The following is a 13751-nucleotide window of genomic DNA, read 5'->3' on the forward strand; positions in this document are numbered from 1 at the left end:
ATGCACTCCCCTGGCAGAGGAGAGATGAGCAAGACATAGTTCCCCCCAACCTCAAGATGGTGAGTGGTTAAAACAATCTCGGTGGCACCAAGCAACACAATCTTGCATGTGGTTAAGGGCTACACTGCAAGCATAAGAAACTTGAAGGACTTTGTGGTACATTGCAAAGAACTTGGTATTGAGAGTTGGAAGGTCTTTGTTCTATTCTTCAATTTCTCTTACTAAATTATGGCTGTAACATTATCTTTTTGTGCCTTAATAAATATATCTGTAACATATAAATAATAACAGCTGTCTTGCCTACTGCAGAACACCATTGTGAAGAATACATGAGTTTGTGTACTTTCTTTTTTTTTTTTTTTTTTTTTTTTTTTTAATTTTTTTATTGTTATGTTAATCCCCGTACATTACATTATTAGTTTTAGATATAGTGTTCCATGATTCATTGTTTGTGCATAACACCCAGTGCTCCATGCAGAACGTGCCCTCCTCAATACCCATCACCAGGCTGACCCATCCTCCCAACCCCCTCCCCTCTAGAACCCTCAGTTTGTTTTTCAGAGTCCATCGTCTCTCATGGTTCTTCTCCCCCTCCGATTTCCCCCCCTTCATTCTTCCCCTCCTGCTACATTCTTCTTCTTTTTTTCTTTCTTAACATATATTGCATTATTTGTTTCAGAGGTACAGATCTGAGATTCAACAGTCCTGCACAATTCACAGCGCTTACCAGAACACATACCCTCCCCAGTGTCCATCACCCAGTCACCCCATCCCTCCCACCCCACCCCCCACTCCAGCAACCCTCAGTTTGTTTCCTGAGATTAAGAATTCCTCATATCAGTGAGGTCATATGATACATGTCTTTCTCTGTTTGACTTATTTCGCTCAGCATAATACCCTCCAGTTCCATCCACGTCGTTGCAAATGGCAAGATCTTATTCCTTTTGATGGCTGCATAATATTCCATTGTATATATATACCACATCTTCTTTATCCATTCATCTGTTGATGGACATCTTGGCTCTTTCCACAGTTTGGCTATTGTGGACATTGCTGCTATAAACATCGGGGTGCACGTAGCCTTTCGGGTCCCTACTTTTGTATCTTTGGGGTAAATACCCAGTAGTGCAATTGCTGGATCATATGGTAGCTCTATTTTCAACTTTTTGAGGAACCTCCATACTGTTTTCCAGAGTGGCTGCACCAGCTTGCATTCCCACCAACAGTGTAGGAGGGTTCCCCTTTCTCCGCATCCCCGCCAACATCTGTCATTTCCTGACTTGTTAATTTTAGCCATTCTGACTGGTGTGAGGTGGTATCTCATTGAGGTTTTGATTTGGATTTCCCTGATGCCGAGCGATATTGAACACTTTTTCATGTGTCTGTTGGCCATTTGGATGTCTTCTTTGGAGAAATGTCTGTTCATGTCTTCTGCCCATTTCTTGATTGGATTCTTTGTTCTTTTGGTGTTGAGTTTGATGAGTTCTTTATAGATTTTGGATACTAGCCCTTTAGAGTTTGTGTACTTTCATGTGAGTTACACATTATAAATCTGAATGATGGAAGCAGTTAAGAATGAGAATTAAAGTAAAAAGTAGCTAAATAAAAAAAGTGAAAAGTAGCTAGAATGGGGTTAGGTGGCCATCATGCTAGCATGGGAAAGTTATAAGGGAAAAAAAAACCCTCTGATTAAGATGAGACAAAGAGAAAATTTGGCATACAGGAAGAATGAAGCAGAGATGTCAGAAGAGGACCCATGAAGGGAGGGACAGAGTCATAGAAGACGAGGAGGGAAAGAGAGAGAGACAGAGAAAGAGAGATAGAAAAAGAGGAGTGAAAATTGAAGACTAGGAGGCAAGCATAATGCAGTATAGTAGTCTGTCAGAATACAAGCATCTGAAGGGTAGAGACCATTTTGAATCTATCTCCAATATTTAAAATAGTGTGTTATGTATTGTATCCATAGTAGATGCCAAATTCACATTTGCTGAAATAAAAAACTTGCCACTTAGGAGATCTTTTGGCTCTTTTGCCATAATCATCAGAGGGATATATTTCAATTTCTTACAAAATTACCCTTTGTCTGTCTTTCCCCTTCAGGCTCTGTCCCCATTGAGAAAATGGAATTCATTTTCTCAAGAAGCTGTAAACATACATATTATAAAAGTTAAAATAATAGATACTCCAAAACAATAGTTATTAGATACCATAGTTAAAATTATTTAGAAAATACAGCACGGTAACCATATATGAGACCACCAGAAGCTAACTGAACTTGGACCAAAAAAATGGGGTAAATTATTGAGACAATCTGTGTGTGTGTGTGTGTGTGTGTGTCTTTTTGTAATTCTCAATTTTCTTTTTAGGAAATAGATGTTAGTGTTCTCTTACCTCCGAACAAATGGCAGTATAGAGAGATTGCTACCACCACCTCAATACCTGTTTATGAGGAAGATGGGAAATAATGCAATGCCTCTGGGGAGCCGGGCAAGTTCTTGGTGAAGAAAAAGACAGAATAGAAACAGAAGAGATTCCTCAACACCAGGAGAGGAGAGGGGCCCTGAAAAAATCAGGAGTGCTTGCACTACTCCTTGACAGGGCCAAGGGGGATGGAAAATCTTGGAAGCAGACTGGTTGTATTTCACTTTTCCAGAGGTTAAACCACATGAGTATAGCTTTCAGGTGCCACAGAGATCCTTCTGTTCAAGTGTGACACAAAAACCACAGGGCCTCTTCCCTTCAGGTACCATGTCCAGATTTAGAAAATGATAAACAACATATATGTTTCCCAAACCAGAGCTATCTCCCTAAAAATTATACTTTGAGTAAGACCCTTAGAATCATTTCATACCCTGAAGGGAAGAATCTCAACTAATGTCAGAAAATCAATTTCTCATTAGCCTTAGGAAATACAGGGATTGGGTGTTAGATTTGATTTGATATCAGAAAAATAAAGACCACCCATATTAGTCTTTGACAACTGCTCATGTGATTCTTCAGAACCATGCTATGGGGGCAGGATATTTTCCCTAACATACACACAGGAGGTGAATACCAAAACTGGTAATCTCTTATAGAAAAGTTTCTAAAGAAAGTAATTGAAAAGGAGGAGTTCTTTTGCCTACCTCAAATGAGTGATGGGGGGAAGGAGGAGCTAGAGTGTCATTATATATCTGATCAAAATAAAGGGAATCTCATAAGTGTATAAAGGTTTAGGAGTGAGGGTAGAACTCCTAAGCCTGAGCTATACCCCATGCTTAGATGCAGGCATGTTTGGGCTAATATGTTAGTCTGGTGGCCCTGGCCTGACCGGTGTCTACTTGCATGACTACTAAAGACTCTTGAGTGGAGACCCATTTTGAAGGAAGAAAGGAATATGCAGAATGCTTGGACTAATAGCAAAGCATTGTTGTAAAAGAGAGAAGTAATTCTGAATATAACTTGGTGACTGTCACCTGGAGATGCCTTCCAGTTGTATCCCAATGATGCCTTATTCTAAGGAGAAGAGAAATGAAAACTGATAAACCAGTTGTTCATTTCTTCTAAAATATTAGGACACAGAAAAGCTCTGTTTAGGAACCAATGTGGCAGAATCTTACCCTCCTGCTGAAACAACTAAAAAACTGTATAAAATATAAAACTGCACAAAATAGAAAACAACCATTTTCAGACATTATACAATAGGCTAGACTTCAACCTTTGAGAAAAGGTAAACAAATGATGGGTGCTGAATGATAGCCAAGCACAGGAAAGAGAAATCTAAGGAGAGTGCAGTGATTTTGCAGAGTTGAGGTGACAGAGATCAGAGTTGAGGGGAGTGGGGTGGTTGGACTTTGCAGGGGAGAGTACCAGAGAGGAGAAGGCTAGCCAGAAATTGCACAGGGGTTCCTTGAGGCATTGGCTGAATATAAGCTAAACCTGCAGAGATAGGTCTTCATAAGACTAGGCAAAGAACAACCACTAGAAAAAGAACAGCTCCTAAAGAGTTGTAATCTAAACAATTCCTAAAGATCACACAGGTTTGGGACACATTTGATTTGCAAGCAAGCAGAGAGGAGAGTCCTGGTTGGAACATTCAGTAGAGGTCCCAGAATGTCCTACTTTCATAGTCGAGGTAGATAAGCCTTAGAGTAAAGGATACTCTAGGTTTAAGCTAATAAACAAGGCTTACGCTTAAAGCAAGCTTTAAAATGATCAAGTTGATTAGCAAGTGCTTTTAACTGCCTGCCTAAACAAATCTCACTACTCTTTAAAGAAGCCAACAGAATCCAGAAACTCTGCAATTTAATTTCTTTTCTTTTTTAAAAATTTTTTATTTATTTATTTGACAGAGAGAAAGAGAGCACAAGCAAAGGGAATGGCAGGCAGAGGGAGAGGGAAAAAAGCAGGCTTCCTGCCGAGCAGGGAGCCCGATGCTGGGCTTGATCCCAGGACCCTGGGATCATGACCCGAGCTGAAGGCAGACACTTAACCGACTGAGCCACCCAGGTGCCCCCAATTTCTGTATGATCTAATAGGCATTCAAAAATTACTAGGATGAAAGAAGGAAGAAAATGTACCCATAATCAGAAGAAAATCAGTCAGTGGTGATAGAGTCAGAAAAAATCAGAGGTGTTGGAATTAGTAGACAAGAACTTTGAAAGAGATATTACAAGTATGTTAAAGGATTTGAAGGAAAATATGATCATACGAGGAGAGAAATGGAAGGCATATGAAAAACAATAATTTCCCAAAGCTAAAACAACACCATATCTGAAATTAAAAACTCACTGAAATTAGACAAGGCAGAAGAAAAACTAACAGTGAACTTGAAGACATAGCAATAGAAACTATCTAAACTGAATTACAAAGAGAAAAGAGACTGAAGCTAAAAAGAGAAAAAAGCTCCTCAAAATTTGTGATATATCTTTAAGGCTGTGCTTAAAAGAATATTTATGGCTTTAAATGTCCATATAATAAAAGAAGAAAAGCTTAAAGTAAGCAATGGGAAAATAAGCTTTCTTCCTTTTTCAGCCCAGGAATTGGAACTGTTTCAGCTTATCAAGGGCTCCAGAGCCTTTCCCATATTGCCCTGACACATTGGAAAGCTCTAGAACCTCTATGTCAGTGCACAGAGAGGGTAGAAATTCCTGGAGTGGGGCAGCTGAATTGTTGCCTACTGGAAGCAGGGCAGACAAATTCTTCCCCAGCTTTATAAGTAACAGAGGGCTCAGCAGCAGACGGCTATGGACAGATAAGAAGAAAAGACAGAAACCTCACTATAGCTGATAGGACTTATTCATAAGGAAATGTGAGAGAAAAAACATCCTGGGTATCTACCAGAAATAACTGGAGGTGGGGTGGGTGGGATTAGAAATGAGGAATATGTTGCAGGAAGTTAAAGGTCAATAAAATGTATCTGATGACAAATTTTCCCTAAGTGAGTAAAATACAGCCATGGGTATAGAGAAGGTCCACAATGTGACCTTTTTAAAATCTAATTTAGTAAGGCAGTACATTAGGTATCTATTGCTACTCCCAAGCTCAGTAGCTCGAAACAACTACATTTATTTTCTCACAGTTTCTGCAGGTCAGGACTCTAGGCACAGTTCAGCTGGGTCTTTTCCTCAGGGCCTCCCATGGGCTGCAATCCAGGTGCAGGCTGTGCCTACTGAATCTAAGTCTCAACTGGAGAAGAATCCACCCTACGATCACTCCCATGATTATTGGCAGGACACCATTCACCACGGGTTTGGGCTGAGAGTGTCAGTTCTTTGAAGGCTTTTGGCAAGAGGCTGCCCTCAACAGCTTATGAGGTGGACCTCTCCAACATGGCAGCTTGCTTCATCAAAGTACAAATGGAGACGTCAAAGGGGAGAGAGTGCAGCAAGATGGAAGTCACAGTTTTTTGTAATTTAATTCCATGGAAGTGACATCCTATCACTTTTGTCAGATTCTATCCAATAGATACAAATCACCAGGTCCAGCCTACATTGAAGGATGGATACCAGGAGCTGGGGGATCTCTGGGTGCCTTCTACAGACAGGAAAACAACAGCAGGGCAGGTATTTGCCCATGCCCCTCTGGTATGATGTTCCTTCTGGAGAGTGATGGCCCAAATAAAATTCAACATTTGGAGTGGATCAAGTCCCTCAGGTGTTCAGACAACCACCTTCCTCAGATGCCTGGAGTCGTCCCTTGAGGCAATAGCTTAGAGAAGAGTGCAAGAAGTAGCGAGTGAGGGGAAAGAGAAATGGTGATGTTACAGCATATAAGAAGCTTTACTTGCTTTTAGAATGATATTTCCTTGACAATAACAATTTAGTAGACAAAATTTTTAGGGGTATTTTAAGATAAGCTGTTTTGTGTATGTGTATGGGTAGATTTTTCTAGTCCCCAAGCCATCAGCGAGTTCCTGAAGAGAGAAGTTTGAGAAGTCCAGGAAGTGTGATTTACTGCAAACTGAGTTTCAGCCATTCAAAAAAATAAATAAATAGAAGAATAAATTTCAGTCATTCAAATACCTCTTTTGTGACTTTTTTTTACAGTTGTATTATTATGAATACATATTTTTAAGTTTAATGTGCATTTTTACACTGATAAAAAAGATTTTAAGAATATTTTTATAATTGGGGCGCCTGGGTGGCTCAGTCATTAAGCGTCTGCCTTCGGCTTAGGTCATGATCCCAGGGTCCTGGGATCGAGCCCCACATCGGGCTCCCTGCTCAGCCAGGAGCCTGCTTCTCTCCCTCTCCCACTCTCCCTGCTCGTGTTCCCTTGCTAGTTGTCTCTCTGTCTGTCAAATAAATAAATAAAATCTAAAAAAAAAAGAATATTTTTATAATCACTGCTATACCCCCAAATCCATAACTACTGGTCATAAATATTTTTCTTACATATATTAAAATTAATTAAACCTATTAAATATTTTTGATGGTTTTCTGTGTTCCACCTATAATCACTTCATCCCCAGTGAAGGCAGTCTGAATTTTGAAAAAACTGTGTGTCATGGAAGGAACATGTGCTTTGGGTTTGAATAGTCAGTTTGCCATTTTTCTATTTATTAAAATATAGGAAAGTAAGTAACACTTGGGTTATTTGAAACTTAGGTTCCTTTTCTATGAAACTAGAATAATGGTGTTCACCTTAGAGTGTTGTTTGGTTTTAATGAGATGATAGTGGTAAAAAGGATCAGACTTGGTTACCCAATAATAACTGCAAACATAATAATACTGGCAATACCTAGTACTTATTACACAATTACTATGTGCTAGGTACTATACTAGAGCATCGTGAATATGTTTTCAATAAAACTTAGTGTTTTTTTCAAAAGCTCTGGTATCAAGGAATTCAACAGTCCCATCTAATATTGATTATCACTTGCAACAACTCCCAAGTTTCTAAAGGAATGAAAAATGTTTGAGGGTGTGCTGATAGATTAGAACATTTATAGTGACTCTAACATTATAGCTGGGAAAAAGTAATACAGTAAAATGGGATTAAGTCTACATTACAGATAAAAGTTATGACTTTTAAATGTCTCCCTTCATAATGAGCTATATTATATGGATTATACCAAATTAGTCCTCATAGTTTATAAACTGGGGCATGAAGCCCTTGCAGTTGATTATGCCTCATTTAAAAGGCAAACATGGTCACATGTGTGGGGCTTCCTAACAACTTTTAGGCACAAGAACACAAGGTATGGGAAAGGTGTGCTCCCTGGGTCGTAATCTTCTTCAGAAACCAGAGACAAATAGGTAAATAATACATATTCTTTGTGTGTCTTGATCCCATTACCCCAAATTTCCAAAACTCATGTCAAAAATGCTTGCAAATAATCCCTTCTAGTTTTGAGTCCTATCTTTCAGTGAACTATGATCTTATTCAGGTCTCACTTCCTCTAGCTGTTTTTTTTTTTTTCATTTTACTCAAACCTTCTCACGTAAGGCATTTGCATAGAGCAGACTTTTCTTAAGTGTTGATGTGACAGGTGTCCACTTCGGTCTACTGCCTCGCTGTCTAAGAATTCTGTGCTTCACTATTTTCTGGGGATTCTTCCTATAGCCTCCCAGAGAGGACACCTTCCTTCACTTTATTATGGACAGCAGCCTATCCAGCTCAGACCCTGCTATTGCATACGCAAAGATTCACTAGGGGACAGAGATTCTTCCAGGTTTCCCCTCAAAGAACACAAATGACCTGGAAACAACTTTGAGATTTCCTTACTTTCTTTCATCTCAGCCAATCTCCATGAGAGGAAAGGAATAGTACATAGAAATTATTATCTCATTTCCTTTAGATGGAAGATAGTCATTTTGGGTGTTGAGTAATAACTTGCCTTCTCTTTGTTACAGTAGGATAATTCCAGGTAGAAACAAAGAGGGTTAAATCCTCCTAGTCGCATTTTGACAGTTTCCTCTTCCAGGGAAAGAGTTCCTAAATCTACCCTCCAACATGCCTCAGAATGGTTATGCACACATTTATGAATGAATTAGATCTTTGAAATACTCAAATCCAATGTCCCCATTTTGCAGGCAAGCAAATTGATGGCCAGCAGTACCTAAATTGAAACAGCTATTCAAGGATATGAATAGACAACAACTCAATTGGCATATCACAACATTCCATATTCTCAGTGCATCACTTAAGTATCTAGGATGAAAGGAAAAAAGTAACCCCTTGAATATGTCCTGGCAAAGAAAGTTATTTGTACTCTGAGACCAACAATTGTCCCCCAAGAATTTTAAGTGGTGAAGAAGCTAGTAGCATTTGTTAGAGTCTAACCCAAACTGCATCTGGTTCCCTCTTTTCTTGACGTGTTATTTCCTTTCAGCCATGTTCATCAAAACTCACACTCCACCTAACATTTCAACACAGAGAAGGAAAGAGGAGGTTATAGGCTTCTAGAATCCTGAGCAATACTTTTTCTCCTTGACAATAGACAGCCAATTTTTCCTCTGAAAAGCCATGAATATCAAATTAATAACTGTAATGAAATCCTCCCTTTCTCTAAATATATTTGGGGATTGAAGGGTGACCCCATCTGGGCCAAGGTGGATGTGATAAAATGCAAACGTGCAGCTTCCCATGGGAGAGAGCACGATGCAACACAGGTCAGAAGTGTGGACTGAATAAGGATAGTTTTTAATACTAATGTAACTGGGGGAAGACTGCTTCTAGATGGGAGGGGCAGCTGGTAGAGAGAGGTTTGTGGGGGCCAGGGGTGAAAATTGAGCAAGCATATGGAGACAGAAGGAAAAGAAAAAGGCTCTAAAGAGCAGAAAATGTGGAAGCAGGACTCAGATTGTAGAGAGCTCAATAATGATGCATTGGGCCTGTAAAGAGGGAGACAAATTCAGGACATAACATCAGATAAAGTTAGGATGCTGAGGGCTCCTTGGGAGAGCAGTTTCCATTAGATGGCCAGAGAGGAAAGAGCCTGTCAGTGCAGCAAAGAGAGAGAAGGCTTCCCTGCATTTGGGGATAAAGTAAGGAAGTAAAGAAATGGGAATGGGTAGAGCAGCACCTCTTCTAGATTCTCAGGAAAGTCATTCAAGCACCCAGGAACATCTGAATTTTCTTCTACTCAAAATATCTTCAGAGATAAAGCAAATGCAGCAAGATGTTACCAAAAAGGGGATCTACGTAAAGGGTGTGTTTTAGCATCCCTTTGGTGTTTGACTATTCTTAATTCTTGCACTGAGGCCCCTGATGGACATAGAGTCACTATTCAGTTTTGCTCAACACTGTGATCTCATCTACGATAAATGTCAGGGTCTCAATTCAAAACGCAAGCAAAGGGTGATGAGACAGAGAAGTTTCTCACTTAAAGAAAGCTACTCCATTTTAATTCATCTCAGTCAGTTTCCTAGCAATAAATCAAACAGCGACTGTATGAACTCTGATTCTTCTTCACCAGGTTCTCTTCTGTCCTCACTTTCAGCTTAGCAGTATGATACCAATTATCACCTTAAGTCTATTAATATTTCAGTGCATAGTATCTAATGTTGAGTGTGTCCATATCTTCCTAACACTATATTTTCTTACCACACACTCTCATTTTGAAATGTGTTAGTGGTTTTCAATACCTACACAGTTAGTCATACCTAACCTAACTGCATCTGGTTCCCTCTTTTCTTGACGTGTCACTTCCTTTCAGCCATGTTCATCAAAATTCACACTCCACCTAACATTTCAACACAGAGGAGGAAAGAGGAGGCTATAGGTTTCTAGAACCCTGAGGAATCCTTTTTCTCCTTGACAATAGAAAGCCAATTTTTCATCTGAAAATGCAGGCTCTTTTTCTAGACGAGACTGTCTCATATATTATGATTAGAAGGTCCATAGGTCTTTAACCAAATCCATTTCATAGGGAGTTAAGACTTTGAGGTTTCCTCACAATGTGGTAAAACATTCTGTGTACATGGATATGGCTTGCCAGGTGCTGTCTGGCAAAGGACACAACAGAAATGGCAGGAAAAGCCCATGAGTCTCAGTCACACTCTCTTTATAGTCGGAACACCAGGTCTCTTTGGAGTTGACTGCTTCGGCAGAACACAACTGGAAGCCTCCTGTTGGGGGACTTCCCAGAGGTTCCCAATTCAATACATGTGCTTGGTGTGGCCCTTGTATCACGGGGGAGTGATGCAACACGGGCACCACTTCCTCGCAACCACATCAGACTCCGACTCCTCTTTGACTGCAAACTTCTAGGCAACCAGAAGTCTCTGACAAAGTGTAACTTCCCTCTCAGAACCAACATCTTTCATTACACTGCAGGGTGAACCAGCCCTTTCAGCTGCTTCCTTGTTGTCTGCCTTAGATTTTAACCTTCCTTTCATCGTGTGTGTTTCTCTCACTCTAAAGTAGAAGCAAGTCGATGGAGAACACTGGGTCTTTATGGCTCTTAAAGAGGGTCTGCAGAGAGACCCTGGGATGCTAGCCTCTGACAGTTTTATTTGAGACCATGTAACAGGAGGCAAGTAGGAAGGGATGCTATTGTTAGCATTTCAAAACAACATCCAGTATCACCTTCTGTTTTGACCTGTTCAACCTTTTCTTTCAAGAAATTATCCTTTGATTCTCAAACTCCCTTGCCCTTGTTTGAGAACAAAGAGGTTCCCCCCCCATTTTTAGTGCACAAATTGCTAGTCATTTTCAGGTTATGAAGTATGGGGGGAAATTTTCATACAGAGAAAATACTTATGATTTCTTTTATGGATAATGCAAATATAGTTCAACCTTAGAACTTTAAGATGAAGAATGAAATTGTTATGAGCTTGGGGAAAAAAAAACTGAGCAATCAAAAACCAGTCTTCATGTATGCACAATAAAATTGAGTTTTAAATTGTGTAATCATACCTCTGCATAACATGGCAGGGATATTATTGTTTGTTTTGATATTGTGCTCTATTTTAAAATGTACATAGCTATGCAAATAAAGTTAGGTAACTCAATCAAGGCACAATTTTCCTTTTTTTTTTTCTTAATTTACCATCTAAGTTTCTTAAATCTAAAACACGGAGAAATTAAATGTGAAAAAAAGTCAAGAGGAAATAATTGATGATGTTTCCTCTTAAAAAAATTAAAGATATTTAAGATTTTCATCAGGACATGGTTAATTAACATTACAAGTAGGGTAATACCATCAGTAAAAGAAAACATTTCTAAATTATGTGTCTCTGTCTAATTCTCCATCATCTTCTAACACTCCCCCCATACCCATACATCTGGTCATTGTATAATTACTCTTCTGGGCTGGAATGCCCTTTATCCCTCATGTCTATCTGGCTAACTCATGCTTGCCCTAGAAAATTCAGATCTGCTGTCATCTTTTCTCCATTACCCTGAGTGGTTTCTCTTTTCTCCATTACCCTTAATGGTTCAGAAAAGCCAGTACTTTTACTTGCAGAATTTGTAAATCAAAATGTAACAAATAGGGGCCCTGGATGGCTCAGTTGGTTAAGCTTCCGACTCTTGATTTTGGCTCAGGTCATGATTTCAGGGTTGTGGGATCGAGCCCCTCATCAGGCTTTTTACTTAATGTGGAGTCTGCTTATCCTTCTCCCTCTGCTCCTCCCCCCCGAAATAAATAAATAAATAATTTTTAAAAATGAAACAAATAATTATATATCAGGATTGGTAGGAATATCAAATGTTATTTCACAATTGCCACTCTGTGTTTCTTTTTCTCTGACACAATCAACACAGATCCAGGCTTGCTATGTTTGAGACGATTCACTTCCTTTCATTGATGAGCTTCTTCATGATGCACTGTTCCTGAATCTGGCTGTAGACAGATTTTGGTAGATCTCAGTGATAAGCAATGTGTTTTATATAAGGATGATGTTGAAATTTCTTCTTCAACTTCTGGTTATAATCTTTGGCTGCTTTTTCTCATGATGGAAGCACACCCAATTTTTCAGAAGCATTAGCTTTACATAGACAAATGTTCATTTCATCAGATCCACACATAATATATTTGCTGTCAGAAGTCCCTTTTACACAGATCACATGTTGCATTCTCTTTGTGTGATAGACTTCCCCGCTTCTGCTTTTGTCCACAGGAAAGATTCAAATAGATTTATCAAAACTAGCAGACATAACTCTTTCCCAGTGGGAAAGTAATCCACATCAAGCCCCACAGACGCATGATCCATATGTACCATTAGGGGAAGGTCCAATGCACGCATATCAAAACTATAGAAGTTCTAATCTTCATTTGCAGCAGTAAAAATGAAAGCTTCCATAGGGTTCCAACAAAATGTATTTGTTCTCATATCTAAGATGCCCTTTTTCAGAGGACTAGTGTGCCTCATATCATATAGTACTATATTCCCATCAGAAGCACAACTTTCTAAGATAAATGTATTAATCGGGTTAAATTTAACACTAGTTTTCCTGTCAAATCCCCAGGACATTGGACATATAGGACTTTTTCTTGGCTCATCCCATATGTCTACTTGCTGTCCACATGAAGCAAAAACAGTCTCTTTCCAGTGATGATCAATTCCCACATACCCTGTCTTTCCTAATATGATATACAACGGTTTTTCCTCTTCCCCATAGCCTGGTCCGTCCATTTTCCACTGCTTCACAGTTTGTCATCACCAATAGTAGGAAAAGAAGTCCCACAAAAGTGAGTACATATTCTTTGTACAAAACCCTCATGTGCTTGTATTGTACAGATACATTTTCATCTAGTCAAGTTCCAAATTCTAACCTCTCCATCACATGCCCCAGGAAGGGCAGTAGCCATGCTCTTTGGATGCTTTGCCAAGCCACTGACTCCATCCAGGTGACCCTCCAGGAAAGCAAAGAATGGTATTGCAAATACACATTCCAGTTTGGCGCATTTAAAGCTCTTAAATATTCTTGTGGGACCTCAAAAAAATGTAAGTAGGTCATGGTTTCTTGGAATTCTTTGTAAGTCCAGCTTGATTTCACAGACATAGTTGTCTGTGTTCTGGTTCACAGCATCTTCGCTTTCATCTTGGCTGCTGGTTGTCCCCGACTCCCCAAGCCTTTCCTTCATGTTTGGGTTACTGCTGCCTCCTTAAACAAAAGCCCCCTTAAAACATTTAAGTTATACTACTAACTCTCTACCACTAGTCGTGTGACTCATGTTCTCTTCGCATCACTTCTTTATCCATAATGAGAGGAAAAGCAAATAAGGTTGCCCTTCCTACCATCTAGGATTATAGTATCAAATGAGATCATGTATATGAATATGCTTTGTGAATGCTTTAGCACCATGCAAATGTAAAATA

The 13751-nt window shown here is 39.4% G+C and overlaps 1 pseudogene; it reads right to left on the reverse strand.

Annotated features, from left to right (window-relative positions):
- Nucleotides 1–12139: 12139 nt before the first annotated feature.
- LOC118529899 (DDB1- and CUL4-associated factor 13-like) lies at nt 12140–13434 on the reverse strand (annotated as a pseudogene).
- Nucleotides 13435–13751: the final 317 nt, after the last annotated feature.

The sequence above is a fragment of the Halichoerus grypus genome, chromosome 1 (genome assembly GCF_964656455.1).
Source record: "Halichoerus grypus chromosome 1, mHalGry1.hap1.1, whole genome shotgun sequence".
In the NCBI taxonomy this organism is placed as follows: domain Eukaryota; kingdom Metazoa; phylum Chordata; class Mammalia; order Carnivora; family Phocidae; genus Halichoerus; species Halichoerus grypus.